Here is a 12,989-nt window from a genome sequence, read left to right as displayed (position 1 = left end):
CCGCAGCCAAAAGTAAACATTTCCTTTACCCCTTAGGCCAAAGGGATCTGAAGCCTCTAATAACACTTGATTCAAAAATTTTTATGGGCTTCATAAGGAAAGGAAAATATCCTATTTATTGTGGCAATAAGTGTTTTTAGGATGGATGAATTAAGAATTTATTAATCTACTTATAAATTTTAGCATATCAAATAATAGTCTAACCCATTTAGAATGAATTTTAGAACCAGATAATTTAGAAGCAGTTTTTGATATTATATGTTGTATTTGAGTATAAAAACTCAAATATGTATTGTGTATATATGTATGTATATACATATTTTTAAGAAAAACAGTATCAACTTTAATTTACCCTAATTTACTATGCATTTTCATTATATTACATTTATAGTTCATGTATATGTCCTCATGACTAACACTTTTAAATGGTTTACTACAAACTAGATCACTTTATAAAAGAGCTGCATAAAAGAGTCATAAAATAATAAGCAGCACTCACATGTTAGGTTTGGGACCTTGTATAGACTAAAGATAAGTTAAAAATATAAGAAGGAAGAAATTAACAGCACAAGAGCAAGACACTGACTATACTGTAGTGGCAGACCCTTCAATTCTACAAGACCCTCCCCAGATAAAGTTACAGAAGTCAGAGATCCCATAATTCTGGGCTCCATTGACCTGGCAAAGTGCTCCCTGTGTGGAGACCGCTAAACTACTATACTTTCTGTGTTTCTCCCAAAGGCAGTGGCAGCCACATGCAACCACATGTAATCGGCTCTCTCATCTCTCTTTTACATGCTTGTTAGTTGGCTCCAAAGTAAAACAAAATGGGAGCGACCATAACCAAGTCCAAGTGATCATTCATTCTTGCCAGTCTACTCATCTGGACAAGACTTTGTCTTCTGACGTAGAGGAGGGCCAGCCCAAGCCTGGACGTGTTTTTAATGAGCTAATTGAAAGGTTAAACTGATAGCTAGTTATTCTAAATGCTCAATTTAGAGAGCTGTGCTTCAGATATTCCAACTGAAGTGGTGTTCCTTTTTTTACAGTATTTGAAAGACAATTTATTATGCCTAAATGTAGAACACATTTTTTCATAACCTGATGTTCACTTGTTTATTTATTGAGCCATTATGTGGATATAATGTGATCACTCAGAAAGTAATTTCTATTTGGTGTAAGAATCCCATGTTACAATAAATCAACCGTGTGACCCAGTATGTTCAAATTCTATAGTAGTCATTCTCTGAATATTTACTGTTAATGTTAAAATAAATATGTATTTAAGAGTCAAAGTCTCCTATGTTTGTTTACCCCAGAAAACACCAATAATTCATATCAAAATGAGAGCATTACTGAAAACATGTAAGACTGAAGAATCATTTTCTTTGGCATTGTCATTCCAGTCTGCTTCTGTAGTTTTTCTGTGTTAATGCTTCTTTTTTTTTTTTTTTTTTTTTTTTTTTTTGAGACAGAGTCTTGCTCTGTCACCCAATGGCGCAATCTCGGCTCACTGCAACCTCCGCCTCCCGAGTTCAAGCAATTCTCCTGCCTCAGCCTCCTGAGTAGCTGGGATTACAGGCATGTGCCACCATGCCTGGCTAATTTTTGTATTTTTAGTAGAGACGGGTTTCACCATGTTGGTCAGGCTGGTCTCGAACTCCTGACCTCATGATCTACCTGCATCAGCCTCCCAAAGTGCTGGGATTACAGGCGTGAGCCACCATGCCCGGCCTCTATGTTTATTCTTAAAACTTGAACTTCAGCTAGTGAACCAACTTTTCTTAATTACATTAATAAACTTATTAAAAATCAAACTAACAATCAAAGGAATGCAATTTAAAGTAGCAATAGGATATTATCATTTGCCTCTCAGAGCAGAAGCACTTATTTTTAAATGGTAATGTTTAATGCTGATGAGATTACCTTTAGATAAACACTCCCATGTGTAACTTGTAGTAGTACATTTAACCCCTTGGAAAGTCATTAAAATGTTTTTGCCTTTTGATCCAATCATCTGATTTCTAGAACTCTATAAGAAGGAAGATAAATATATATTTTCAGACAAAGATTTGTTAATAAGAAAATTCTTTATACTGTTATGTCAGACAAAAATTTTTAGCTAGCTAAATATTCACAACATGAAAATAAATAAATAATGGTACAACCAAATGATGGCATATATTTCATGCAATAAAAGGTGTGTTTAAAACATAATGAAATGGGCCAGGCACAGTGGCTGCAGTGGGCCGAGATCGCGCCCCTGCACTCTAGCCGGGGCAACAGAGTGAGACACTGTCTCAAAAAATAAATAAATAAATAAAATAAACATAATGAAATGGTTATGATATAATGTTTTATAAAATATAGACTATGAAAAGGGTAACTCCAATCTATTTTTGAAAGTACACACACACACACACACACACACACACACTTAAACAGGTGCTTCCATACTCAAATACACGAAGAAACAGTATGGCATGTATTACCAATTTCTGCACAACTGATTGCATGACCAGAAACATCTTCATATAAATCAGACAATAATAGGAAATGTGCTTTCACTACATCCAGGACTCTACTCCAGAAACTGTCAAATACAGAGCTCTACTCCAGGAACTGTCAAAAGACACAACAGAGACAGTTAACAAAGTCCTTAATCTTCAGGGACCTGTAACTAAATGAAATATACCACAGTACCCGAAAAAACAAACAACAAAACAACCAAACACAGAACATGTATTAGGTAACTATATAAATAGATAATTATGCAACTGTGCACACACACACACACACACACACTCACAATTATAGGTATTTGGAATGTTCTCCCATTTTTACAGAGACTGTTCTGACCTCTGTATTCATACCCAGTGCCTCCAGACCTGGATATGGTTTCTCCAATCTTCGAGCATTTATGCAATTAACATAACTTGAAGATACTTTGATATTGAATGACAGGGGACTCCAGAGATGTAAACTATGTGAGGGAGTGTTTAGTGAGGAAAATTCCACACTATTTTTCCTCAACTGTGCTTCCACAGAAATGGACATGGTGTAGAGGAAAAACCATGACCTTAGAATTCAAAGACTCCCACCCACTCTGAGTTCTGCCACTGGCTGGGTTTCTTAAATTACTTTACCTTACTAAACCTTTTCTCTGAAGTGTGAAAGACAGAACTGATGACATGGGGTTTTCTGAGCAGTAAAGCAGAGAACACGAGTGACTGAGCTGGGCAGAGTGCTGACCCATGGCAGGCACTCAATATGTTTACTTGAAATTAGATGCAGAGCCTAGATGTGGACTAACCAGGAGTGGACAGGCCAAGATCTCCACTTTGGTTGCTTCTCTGTATCTGGCACACTGTTTGGCAAACATGTCATAAGAATTTATTTTCATGGGCCCCTGCCTTGAGGTCGTCCGGGTCTATGAAATGGGAACTTATATAACTTCAGTGTCTGCTTTTTAAACATCTGAGGGACTACAGTGGCAAATCTGAATTAGATCATCAGAGACTTGAGAATAACATTTAGAAAACTTTCTAAATAACTTCTACAGTTGTACACCTTGAGTTTGGTGTTATCTAGCTTCATTTTGTCTTTGAAAAAATAACTTACTTTTGAAGTCTTACTGGTTTTCGTCTCCGCTTATGTGTGTTGCTTCTTTGTGTGTACACTTCTAAGGGTTTTTTTTTTTGTTCTGCTTTGTGTTTGTTTTGGATTTTAGGGTCAAGTAATAATCTATTAATATGGAACAAAATATATCACAGTAACTTCTCAGTGACTGTTGGAGAGAAAAAGAAGAAGAGACAAAGTTTCTAATTTTTCTAAGTATCAGGCATATTCTTGACTTTCTTGCAACTAAAAATATACAGCCCCGCTGTTTATTAGAGTTTTGAAAAAATGGAGTTTATAATGGAGTTTATAATAGCGTTTTATAATAACATAATCATAAAATGAGCAAATAACCATATATTTAATATGAAAATGACACCCAATAACACTTCTCAATATGTCAATTATGAATGATCGTTACAAAGCATCATAGTCTACCAATAAACAATTTTCTTTTTAAAAAACTTATTATATTGTTGTTTTTTTGTTTTTTGAGACAGAGTCTTGCTCTGTTGCCCAGGCTGGAGTACAATGGCACGATCTCGGCTCACTGCAACCTCTGCTTCCTGGGTTCAAGCAATTCTCCTGCCTCATCCTCCCAAGTAGCTGGAATTACAGGCACCCACCACCATGCCTGGCTAATTTTCTGTGTTTTCAGTAGAGACGTGTTTTTGCCATGTTAGCCAGGCTGGTCTCAAACTCGTGACCTCAGGTGATCCACCCGCCTCGGCCTCCCAAAGTGCAAGGATTACAGGCGTGAGCCACCACACCTGGCCAAAACCTATTATATTGTTATAGCATTCTTGCAAAGGAGTACATTGTCAATCCCCTGAGACCAATTAACTATCCTAGTTTCTCAACTACAGTGTGACATATTTTTATCCTGATGTCTAAATATCTCATTGTCACTAATTACCAAGTACATCTCATAGCACTGAGTAGATGTAGTACAGTGTGACATAGGACTAGGACAGTGATTCTCAACCAGAAATTTTTTGCCCTCAGGGGACATATGGCAATGTCTGGAGACAGTTCCGGTTGTCACATCCAACAGGAAGCATGGTGCTGTGGTATCTAGTAAGTAGAGGCCAGAGATGCTGCTCAACATCCTACAATACACAGGACAGCCAGTATGATCAAAGAATTATCTAGCCCAAGTTGTCAATAGTTCTAAGCTTGAAAAACACTGGCCTAGCACAAGAATGAATTTCAGGATAATCTGTAATATATCCATTTATTCAGTCCATACGGAGTGAACAGCAATGCAAAGTGCCACAAATAGTTTAGACATTTGGCAGATTAACATTTGCAGTTAGAGAAGAAGATAGTAAGAAGGTTTTCTCCTTAACTCTGAATTGGTTTATCACTTTCTCCACTTTATCTTCCTTGTGTTCTACTGTCTCCTGTATTTATTTGCTCCTTTTCCTCCCCCTATTTCTCCCTTCCACTAACTCCCCCATTTCATCCTCCCCCTATTTCTCCCTTCCACCAACTCCCCCATTTCAATTTCCTTTTCTTTCCCTACCACCCACCCTATACCTTTTGTCTTCTATTCTTTTATCTTTTCTTAATTTTTAATTTCTTAATTTTAAAGGGTTTATTTTAATCCTCTAAGATCCGAATATTTAAACATTCTTTCCAATCAATGCATAAACTATGTAGAAATGCAAAACCAAGTTGTATTTGTAGAGATACAACTACAATTGCAACTCCCTCTTCTCACAGGAAGAAGAGACTGCAGACTTCTTTCATCAGTACTCAGAATAGAGATCCAATAGCTATTACAATATTTTAGCTATTCCTTTCTTTTGTTAGTATTTTGAAAAAGCTTAGGATTTGTAAGTAACTTATGTCCTTTTAACAAACGGAATCTTGTTTTCTTTTAGACCACATGTTCACAAGAAAAAAACAACTTATAAGGAGTCTGCACAAATGTGTGTGGGTGGCAAATCCTTTGGCATGAAATTCTCTGGGAATTGATAAAATATTAAAGCAACCCATTTTCTCCAACTCATCCCATTCTGCTGGACTGAAGGGAGGGGACCACACAGAGCAACTCTCAGACCTCATTGGAAAGGTTAAGATGCATAGGATCATTCTCACAGCCAACTTCTCTTTACCTCCCAATGAGGATGTAACAAGATTTTTCTGTGATACCTGTCAATTCCTACCGATTAACAATGACATTGAATGCAAATATTTTGACCACAGAATTGGAAGAAGGCTAGATCTATGCAGACGCACTCTACTGGAAAGCCCAGGAATGCATTAAGAAAAATCCACAAAATAGAAATACATCTTTCTTTCATTCACTCACTTGTCTTCACCCATTCATAGAACGTTACTACATATATGCCAGATGTAAGTGAAGTATTTGGATAATATGTCTTGGGTTTTTTTCTCCCTTTTTCTCTCTTTCTACACATTTTTGGAGGCTATTTAAATAAGCCACGTAGCAGAAGAAAGACATTTGGAGCCACTTGGAATTGCTTGCCATATGTAGATATAATCTGAATTTAATGATCTGCATGATTAGAAGGGAATGACAGACTCACCAGGAAGCTAGTGGAAATGTTTCAGGCTGGTAAATATTTTAAGGCCAACAGATTTCTTTAAGTTACCTGCTATGACAGGTGCATTTTCTTTCCACTGTAAAATGGCCCTGAGTTGCATAAAATGTATCCACAAGTCATTTCCTGTTTTTCTGATATAGTTAGCCCTGATCAATAAATAAGCGTTTTGGGGTCATTATTTAGTATTTATTGATCATCGCTACTTCACTGAGAATGACTGTTGAAATGCAAACCAAGATGCATGCTACGAGGGACTATTAGTGTCTTGCACTAATTTGTAGGTACTGGTCATTTTATTTGTCCAGATGCTCTGCAGTTCAGTGCCTAACAGCAGGGCCACATTTGAAAGTCTGTTTATGAAAACAACCATCAAAAAGAACAGTAAGAACTGGAGCGTTACATATTGCATTGTTCTCACAGTGCCACTCAAAACTCCTAACTGTTATTAATTTCAGAGTAATCACTGAATGATAAGAGTTCTATCCATCTGTTCAGAGAATTGTGGAAAACTATTAAAAGATTTACCACATATGCACTCTCTTCCATTTGATATAACATATCCTAAAAACATCCAACATTTAAAAATGTATATCAAAATGTCAATGTGAATGTTAGAAAGATTACTTGCTAAAGCTATTTGTTAACTGCCAAGGTCTATTTTACTGCCCGTATCACAAATCTCAAGCAGGTTTGAAAGAGATTCAAGAAAATATAATACAAGTGTTTATTTTTTATCTTTGCTGTGTAACCTCCACCATATTCTAGAGAGTGCCTCAAGACAGTGAATCAATAGTTCAGATAAGTTTTGGCAAACACAAACTTTATGCACCTTAGAGAATCTTGAATTACAAATACTTATGGAAGGTATTGCATTGCACACAATATTTTAGATTGGAGCTTCCAAGCTGGTATGCTGAGATATTGAACTCTCATTTCTTGTGTGTGTATTGGCAAGGAAAAGGTTGAGAGTGTGCTTTCAACAATCAGCTTTAGTAATCATAAGAAAGGCATTTTGTACGCTGCAAGGATCACTGAAATTCTAAGAACTCACCAAGAAAGAGAAGGCAGCTATTATGATGGCATCTATACATACTTGTTCATAGGCAAGCACCTTCAAATAGGTAGTGAGTTCCAACAACACTACTCTGCCCATAAAGCTTCTAGGAACAGTCATACCTCTTTCTGTTAGCGCATCTTGACAGACTCTTAGAGATGCACACTTTGTTGGTAAAGCCTGACTTATTGACCAGATTACTATATTTTGGATGCATCATTGTCCTCTGGAATTATTTCCTGACACCACCAAAATGCTACTTTTGTGGAACCAAAGATGTGATCCATGCTGAAGTTTCAGGTATGGACTTTGTTGATTCAGGTATTTCACTTAATGAAACTTGATTTCAGCTCTGCAGGTATTATTGTATCTGACAGGCAGCCTGAATGAATGTGTGAAGTGTCACTCTATGGTCATTGACAGAATACAAGAGGGCTTCCTTCTGAAGTGGTGAAAATATTTTGGAAGTCAGTAGAGGTGGTAGCGCACAACACTGTAAATGTACTAAGTGCCACTGAATTGTTCCCCTTGAAGGACTTAATTGTATGTCATGTGAATTTCGCTACAATTAAAAAAATGTTTAAAACATTTGAAATCAGAGAAATGTAATATTAGAGAGGGCTTGGAGCCCACCTAGTCCAGCACATAGTTGAGGAAGAACACCCCTCAGGATTACTAAAGTTATGTGCAACATTTCTGTTAATTGCTACATAAGCATAGGAAAGTTTATTGGTCGTCTGTAATGAATGAATGACACCAAATAAGCCCTATTAATAATTTTTAATATTTTTTTAATACTCAGAGTTCTTTAATACTATTAAATGGAAGGGTGAAAAAGAGAATGATTGACCATTTTCTGGATCCAGCACAGCAAACAATGTTTTTAAAATATTTTGGGCAGTGATTCTTCCTAGAAAATATGGCGACATCCTCTCTTCCCTGGCAAAATCTAATTGATTTTTTCACAGGAACTTTCTCAAAGCCAGGGGTTCATCTCCTGTTTCTATTAAAAGTTAAACAGTATTGCTGGATGGGTGCAATACTACATTTAATAAGGCACATTGCGATTCCTCTGAAAGTTCTATCTGTATGTAAAGCTTCAGGAACCAAAGAGGAAGATGAAGACACAAAGCATATAAAAAACCAAAACGATTTTGGCTCAAAGTTTGGTGTTATTTCCTCATGGTATTTCCAGATTATTTCTGAGTGGCTGACCGCCTTTCCCTGTCAGACAGGGAATGGACCATGGTCAGTTTCTTCCAGTCTGGGCCCCTGGGCTTGTGGTGGGTGGCAGGGGGAGGGGGCGGGTGTTGGCTGCCTCTTTTTTTGTTTTTGAGACAGGCTCTCACTCTGTCTCCCAGGCTGAAATGCAGTGGTGGAATCTCGGCTCACCACAACCTCTGCCTCCTGAATTCAAGCAATCCTCCCACCTCAGCCTCCTGAGTAGCTGGGACTACAGGTGCATGCCTCCACGCCCAGTGAATTTTTGTACTTTTTAATAGAAACGGGGTTTCACCATGTTGGTCAGGCTGGTCTTGAACTCCTGAGCTCAAGTTATCTGCCTGCCTCGGCCTCCCAAAATGCTAAGATTACAGGTGTGAGCCACCGCACCCAGCCGGCTGCCTCTTATTTATGGTTGTGATGGGGGAAGCCAGAGATAAGAGAACAGAAATTGTAATTCTGACAGAGAGCTGACAGCTAAAACTAGAATAGCAAGTCTAACACTACAGCCAGGATGCAGGGACCTGGCTGGAGTAAGCTGAGATTCCATGCTTAAGGAAGAAGCTGAGAAGGTGAGCAGCACCCACAGAGCAGGTGAATGAAAGTGGCCTGGGAATCCTGAAGAGAACGGTGATGCCCCTGGTGACTTTATTGAACATCCCTGCGTGGGTCTGGGTGGGTATACAGGGGTGAGGGTTGTCAAAAAGAACCCCAGTGGTACAGATGTGGGGAAATCTAAGACCCAGAAAAGAGGCCAGGAGTCAACACCTGGCATCATCTAAGTATACCTCAAGAAATGTCAGTATCTGTCTGATAAGATGGGGCAAAACTCTTGATACTCTGGGTAAATATTTCACATTTTCACAATAGAAATCTCACCTTAAAATATTCTTTTCAAACAAAATCACCTTTAGACTTTTAAATGCAACAATATCACAGAAGGATTTGCTCATCCAAGTGAATGTTGCATATTTATCTCAACTATTCCATAAATAAAATAGTTAATTATATACCCTTCCCAGCTCCTGGGGGGAAAGTTATTTTAACAGGGCGTGCATGTTAAGATTCTTAGTAGAAAACTATGCAAGCATTTTTCTAAACATGATTTCTAAAAACCTTAACTTGTTTACAAAACCTTCCTAAATATGTACAGTTATATTCTCTACCAAAGTCCCCTTGAAAGCCATGTTTATAAGGTCATGAAATTATTTTAGTATGAAGAGTAAAATGAGAATAATAAGAATATAAAAAGAAATAAAAATTGTAGATAAAATACTAGACACAGCGTCTGACTGCATGATTTATTGGATTGCTAGGGAGCTCTCACAAATGTATGGGCATAGAATCTGGTGAGATGTTTAATTTATGGTGAATTGGCAGAGAACAAGAAAATAAGCTATCTACTGTGAATTCTGAATTCATGGGGGAATAAGGTGGATAATTTTAAACTCACCATTTCTGCCTCCTGTGATGCCCCCAATCTCATGCCAAACAAGTGAAGTTTGAAAGAAAAGCAAAAGTGATTAGAAAGAATAAAGAGGTATTAAAAAAAAAAAAAAAGTAATGTCTCTTTCAATAAGGCTAATCATTGAACTCAACGAGAGTATGTGGAGGGAAAATATGTCAAATGTTTGAGGCCCATTCATCATAAAGTAAATAATATGGTAATAATGTCAAATGTTTGAGGGGACATTTTTCTGTTTATCTTCGGGTCAACTATAACTGGTGGTAGTGAGTGAGGAGATGGTAGAAGCTGAGAGTCCATGCAATTATTATTCCCTTGAGCCGAGTGAGGTGCAAAATCCATTATGTTCCCTTCCCATCTCCACCTAACGCCTGACTCTGAGTCACTATGTGATGCTCCCACCAGTAGAGTGGGAGTTATTTTTCTGGAATCTGAAGAAAAAAAGGAATAGACATTTTCCACACATTTTTTTACCCTGAAGCAAGTTGGGAACTTATTTTCTTATCCACAACAGAGCTGACAGCTTTAAGAGCAAAGAGGAAAGAAGGGTGAGATGACTATTTAGCACAGGCTGGAAAAGGAGGAGGAAACTCTGTGATCCTGTCCATATGGCTCCCCAGTGACTCGGCAGGGGGCAGGGGGAAATAGAGGTCAAAGAGACAGTGTGCCCCTCTAGCTAATCTCGGTTTCAAATGCCAAGTCCTACAGTCAGGTGAAATGGAATTCAGCAAAGTTGCTGTGGTCATTAACTTACTCTGTCTTGAGGAGAACACCCATCTCATTAGATTTGAAAGCCATTTTTCCAGGCCAGTAACCTCTGGAGGAATCCAGGGCTGATGACTGTGTAAAACAGAAATAAGCATGATCATCTGCAGTGACCACAGTGGCAAGGTGGAAGAGGAGGGGCCAGCAGTGGTGGTTGTAAAAGGGTATGAAATAGATGGCTTTGAGGAATTTGAATCTGGGAAAGCCCCAAGAATTCTAAGCCACCTTATCTAGACTTCTTTTTTTTTTTTTCAAACTCCAAACCATTGACCCCTGGCTCTGTCCCCTCCCCTTCGCTGTCCCCAGGGTACTGATTTCTAGCAGGTCAGCTAAAACACACAAAGGGCCTGAAACTGAATCATCAGAATACACAGCCACCCCCAACACTGCATCTGCAGATTGCTGGCTTCCGATTACCAGGAGATGTGCACCCCTGCAGAGTCCTGTGGCCATGCTTGGCTGCTGAAGATGCTGTCCACAGACCGTTGTTTTTGTAGAGATTTGCAGCGATGTCATTTTTTTCATGACCCTGTAAACATTCATCGAGGTAGAAAAAGAATAGAGATCCCCAGGTGCTCCCATTTATTAATGGCAGCACTGCTAATTATTGTTATTTTTCAAGAGTATACTGGCACTGCAAGAGCTAAATAAAATGATCATGCCCCTTAAGCTAAGTATTCCCACCTTGGGGAATTGTCTAAAGAAAATAGCATGTAAGCCTACTTGTACAAGGATGTTTATAGCCACTCTATTTGTAATAGCACATAACTGGAAACAACCCAAATACTCAACAATGAGGGGGTGATTAAGCAAACTTTAGAACTTTAATATGGTAATAAAGTCTGTGGCAATGAAAATGATGGATATCTGGACTATGTAAATGCTTAGAAAGCCTATGTAAAACAATGCTGTATTAAAAAGACCACACAATATTCCAAGTATAATATAAAATGTTATTATGACATGAATATCATAATTTAGCAATAATAAGAATAGAAAAGACCACAGTCTCATACAATTAGTTCTCAGAGTGAATGAGGACTTTGAATTTTTAAGGTAATTTAAGGTGGTCTTTTTTTTCACATAAAATGTAAAGCTATTTTAAAAGGTAGTATTTCAAGATAGTATCATTACTTTGGCATAGAAAGCATTGAAACTGTCCATATAGTCTACCCACTCATCTGCCGTGTACGTTTGATCTATACCACAGGATCAACATGAATTGGTGACCCTGGAGAAGTCAGTAGGTTAAAACGATATATAACTGACCTTACCTAAAAGTAAGACCTAACGTTGCCTTCGGTAATAATATTCACCATTTGAATCAAGATATAAATCAAGGTCAAGAATTTTATAGACAAATAAGCAAAGGGAGACTCAGAGTCGGAAGACTGGATCTGAGTTAGAAGCACAGGACAGGTGAGGGATCTGTGGGAAGATGGTTGGGATCATAGAGGTGTAGATCAGGGAGGGAACAGCCAGACCCAAAGACTGGAATAGAGAATCGACCGAGAAGCAGACCTCATCCAGGGCTTTATGCACCGGGCTATCCCAGGGGCAGCTTTATTCTCCTTAGTATTTGTTTTCAGATTTCAGAGAATAGTGCCACAGCTACCCCTTGGGAAGGACCCATCTTAAGTTTTCTAGAAAGGATCCACATACCATTCTAATCAGGTTGTGTTGCAGGTAAGAGGCCATGTGAATTCTGAGATTCAAATGAACAGTATTATTTTCAATGATGGACACCTCGGTATATGGTCTCTGTCATATTATCAGAAATATTTTATTTCCTACTCCTGGAATAAATCACATAGCTAATTGGAACAAAATGCATAAAACCTTCAAATGTCATGCTTCACTGAGCATTTAGCAGGAGTGCTTGGATCGAGAATTATTCGTGCAGGGATTTCCTTATGAATGCAGTGGTTAGTCAGACTCCAGACTCCCTCTTTGTGGCTTCTCCTCTGGGAAGTGGCATCCTTTTTCACTCTGCTCTCTGTTGGTGAAGTCCTACGAGAGAAGAGAAGTCAAAGCCCTCTGTTGGAGGTTGACAAAGCTCTGTTTACCCTTGGGGTTTTTCTATGACTGCTTTTCCGATTTCATAGCAGTAAACTCTTAACAACTGTTCAAATCAACAACAACTGTTGATTCATGGGTGCTACGTTGAAAGCAATTTCCCCTGCTCATTTCCAATTGTTCCCACTAGTCAGCTTTTCTGAGTCACTATAGCTATTAAATCAACACAGATGCAAATGGCAGGACTGCCTCCTACCCTGAATTTGGATCGGCTTTG

The 12,989-nt window shown here is 38.3% G+C and overlaps 1 protein-coding gene across 1 annotated transcript in view; it reads left to right on the top strand.

Annotated features, from left to right (window-relative positions):
• B3GALT1 (beta-1,3-galactosyltransferase 1) overlaps positions 1-12,989 on the top strand; it is a 109,504-nt gene that overhangs the window by 23,468 nt on the left and 73,047 nt on the right. The window lies entirely within an intron of this gene.

The sequence above is a fragment of the Rhinopithecus roxellana genome, chromosome 14 (genome assembly GCF_007565055.1).
Source record: "Rhinopithecus roxellana isolate Shanxi Qingling chromosome 14, ASM756505v1, whole genome shotgun sequence".
NCBI classification, from domain to species: Eukaryota; Metazoa; Chordata; class Mammalia; order Primates; family Cercopithecidae; genus Rhinopithecus; species Rhinopithecus roxellana.
This window is presented reverse-complemented; position numbering and strand designations above follow the sequence as displayed.